The sequence below is a fragment of the Dendronephthya gigantea genome, unplaced genomic scaffold (genome assembly GCF_004324835.1).
Source record: "Dendronephthya gigantea isolate DGI-Jeju-01 unplaced genomic scaffold, DenGig_1.0 000164F, whole genome shotgun sequence".
Taxonomy (NCBI): domain Eukaryota; kingdom Metazoa; phylum Cnidaria; class Anthozoa; order Malacalcyonacea; family Nephtheidae; genus Dendronephthya; species Dendronephthya gigantea.
Genome location: NW_021163174.1, coordinates 104,689 through 108,796, shown reverse-complemented (window position 1 = coordinate 108,796; position 4,108 = coordinate 104,689). Strand labels below are relative to the sequence as shown.

The window sequence follows — 4,108 nt, the reverse complement described above, 5'->3', positions numbered from 1 at the left end:
AATAATCCATCGCAATTATCGCTACTATACCGGATACCATCGCTAGTTTAATTAATGAAAGTAATCACCAATCTAGCGTCTTCATCACCTCTTATATATTTTATTTCTTATACAGTGGAACCCGACTATACGACAGTTCCTTTTTTGTGACAAAAACTATAAATCTGGAAAACGCGTGCACGACGACTTTTGATGTCACATATTGTCTAATTAAAATTAATGAAATTACAGTACATGCTGTTGAATTTGACATGTGTATAATTTCCATTCGAAATTAGGCCTTTAGGGTCATTATTAAACCCTTTTTCATGTTTTATTTTTCGGAAACAGTTTTCAATCGTGTTAACACACTTCGCTAACATAAATACCCTGAAAACGTGTATTTCTTTGTTTCTGAGTATTCGATACATTTCGCTGCGATATGGTTGAAATGGAACCGGGCCTTACCAATGGTCATATTGACGGAATTCCACTGTATACATGCAGTACAGTATTTAAAAAAACGACTTACATTTCTCCAAGCTTTCCTTTATCTTGTTCCTTAGTTCGTTACCACAAAACCTACACAACTCATCTGAAAATACTTTCTGTAAACCACAATCACAATAATTAGTGTCACTATCGCGCACTCGCTTGGGGAAATAAGAAAGGGTGCTATTACTACGAGAACTATTAACATTATTATAACCATGTTTACGCAACCAAATTAAAGAAATGTATTCGTGATGGAAAACCTGTTGCCACCTATGGCTATATGCAGTATTTGCACAGTACTTTGAGATAGCTATATGCTTTGCTTCTCGTCCTTCCATTGAGTTTAAACCCAGCCCCAACCCATAACGTTCCTTCATTTCTTTTGTGTGAACAGGAACAACAAGACCTAAAGTCCACACAGTTGGATTCACTTTCAGATATAGCCAGTAACCACGATGGAAATTTTCACAATGTTTCTTTAGTTCTCTTACCTGCTCATCAGTAATATTTACCCGACTAAATAAAGCAACTGCATTTCGCAAGCAAAGGCAGAGATAAGCATGAACGTGAAGTATATTAGAGGTTATTCCAGAAACACCATTTTCAAGCACATCAATGAGAAACATAAAGTTGTGTAAAAACATGCGAGAGTCCTTACCTGTGAATCTATAGTTGAACGTCATTCCATCAAGCTTTGCGTTTTCGTCGTACCACCGTATGATACGTTTCGCCAGCCTATTCAGGTTACACTTTGATCTTAAAACATTAACAAACTTGTAAAATGGTGTTTCTGGTAGAACCTGAGAAAAAGATGAAGGTAAGTTAGGTTTTGACATTTCAATCGCTTGATTTAAAAGATAACGATGAGCTAAGGCACATGCGTTATTTTTTAAATGAAGCGGTTCGACATGAGCTCTGTCATTAGCTCAGCCACCAAAGGAACAAATTCTTGGCGGCTTTTCTGCTTAGCAATGAAAGTCGTCACATTTGTTCGTTTGGTGGCGGCTTTGACATTCTTCCTTTCAAGTTGTTTTTTGAAGTCAGAAACTTTTTTCGCCTGTTTGATCCTTTCCGAGTATTTCCACGGTTTCCAGGTATCGTTTTTATTTCGCCCGAAGGTTCCTTTTCCGTTTACCGACATGGACTCCTGATTTACATCTGCAAAAGTGGAAAAGTACGTAGCACTATTAGTAAGCTCCCCAGCTAAAAAACAAAGCATTTTCATATCGTTTGGCAGTTCTGAAAATACAAACTTGACTTCAACGCTTTCTTCTTTAGCTAGAACAGAGTAAGACTTGCTTTCAATTCGTTTAATATCAATCATAAGCTTACCCAAGAAACGTTTTACCGGTAGACAGTTTTCTGAACAATTAGCTCCAAAAAGAAGAAAATTTTCGTTGCTACTCAATACGCCTTGTCCAATGTTAAGAAAACTTACCAACCATGAACATGCTGAATCATCTCTTCCAAAAGGTGCACCATCTCCACCCAGAGCAATATGAAATGTATTCGGCTCACCGAAGTTAACAATTTGATACTCACCATTGTTCAAATAAAAATTAGCTAGTCTTACAAGAAGATCTTCAATATCCCTGTAACATCCGTTGACTTTCTCACATTCATCCATACCATTGCACAAATTTTCACGAACACTAAACAACTCACCAATATCAATGGATTTTATATACCGCATTAACCTGTCATAGGGAACAAGGCGAGGGGTGGGACAGTTGGCAACCTTAATACGCGCAGCCCGCTTACTACCTACTACCTGCTTATATGAATTAGCCTTATAAACTCTCCTATACTTATCTTTACCCATAATACCCTTGCTATAATATACTGCAATTGACCGCAACATATTGTCATTTGATCTTTCATACTTCTTTAAATCTTCTTTGTATATCTTCGGTAAAACCTTATTCTTGATCTTGCTACACTTTTCCATTCCTTCAACAATATCTTCCTCCTTACATTTCCTATCTAATGTCTCCAACATTCCAATAACTCCTGGCTTCCTGTTTTCGTCACTACCCCCGTGTATTGCACATGCTGCTACCATGGTTTCTTTCCTCCGCTTTCTACCTGTAGACTCCACACAACCTTCCCCTGTTGGTTTGCTCTTACGTCTAGTAACTGCCTTCTCGCCTATACTAAAGCTTCCTTCCTGTTCTTCCTGCTTATCATCAACTAATTCAGCCCTGATGTTATCTAGGTCTTCAATTTCATTCACCAATCTATTTACCTGCATATATAAAGTTGAACATAACTGATACTTGTTATAAATGTTTAGTAAAATGTTTTAAACTAAAAAACATAGCATAATTCTGAAAGATGTACAATGTTGTTTCAATCATGCCTGTGCCAATTTATAGCCAGTACCATGCAAGGCCTGTAAGTTTTAATAATAAAAAATAAAACGGAACAAAGGCAAAATCTAAGGAATTCATCAATTTCATATATTTCCTAACTAGTTATGAACACACAACCACAGCATCTGCCAAATTACTGGACATATGTATATATAATGCCACTCTCACGCCCAATGATAGACTATTATTAATTTGATTGTTAAAGAAAATTCTACATCAATTTTGTTTAATTTTATAAGCTTTATCACAATGTATAATTCACATGTCAAACACCATTAATTTATAACACTATTTGAGCTATCCTTATATATTTTGATTTTACAATCACAAGCTATTAAACATATTGATATATTTGTGAGATATTGTTATGTAGATTTGGTGTTGACAAAGAAATGCCCAGATATTCATATACTAAAAAGTTGCCCCAAATCCTTTTTAAAATCCAAATTTGTCTAATCTTTCAGAAATGTTGGATTCTGTTAATTATAAATTAACTCCTATGTAGATACAGAGTAAGGTTACTGAGAAATATAATCATCTGGGATTTGTTTAGTACGAATGGTTGCACTACATGTTGCACAAGTAAGATTTTTTAGTTAACCACTAAGCTGAAAAAGAGCTTTCTCAGTGGAACAAGTACAATCATTCTGGCATTAGATAGCAGGGTATACACTGTGGGTGCATTTACTGCATTAAAGCCTAATGAGTTAAATATTGACAAATTTTTAGTGAACCATTACACTGCTGGGCTTCCCAACTGACAAATAAAATCATCTGGGTTAATTAAGTTATAAAAAACATATATTTAATAGTAGCATTGAAGCTCAGTGGGTTAAAGATCATAAATTTAGGTTTTTGAGAGTTCATCTTACAATGTGGAGTTAAATGTCAAGTTTTCAACAAGCTTTTAACAAACTAGGGAAAACATATTCATATATTCATATAACAAAATTTATCAAAGGCATTAACATACAATATGCTTTAGTTAAAAATGCAAATTGGCTCAGAAATATAGCAAATCGGTTATCGGTATGGAAATTTAAGTGGATCAGGTTAGCCGCAAGTCCATATAATATACACGAAAAATAGCAAGTCAAACACGAAATATACAAGTTAAATATATAAATACAAATAAATAAACGTTTCTTACCTTATCATCCAAACGTTTAAGCTTCTGGGATACGCATTTTGCTTTTTTTTGTTTCGTCTCCACAGCTTGCCATGCAAGTCTTTTGTTGCGCATATATTCCCCAACATTGAAT

The 4,108-nt window shown here is 35.1% G+C and overlaps 1 pseudogene; it reads right to left on the bottom strand.

The window, feature by feature from the left end:
• Nucleotides 1-350: 350 nt before the first annotated feature.
• Nucleotides 351-3,208, bottom strand: LOC114537785 (annotated as a pseudogene).
• Between the last annotated feature and the right edge of the window lie 900 nt (nucleotides 3,209-4,108).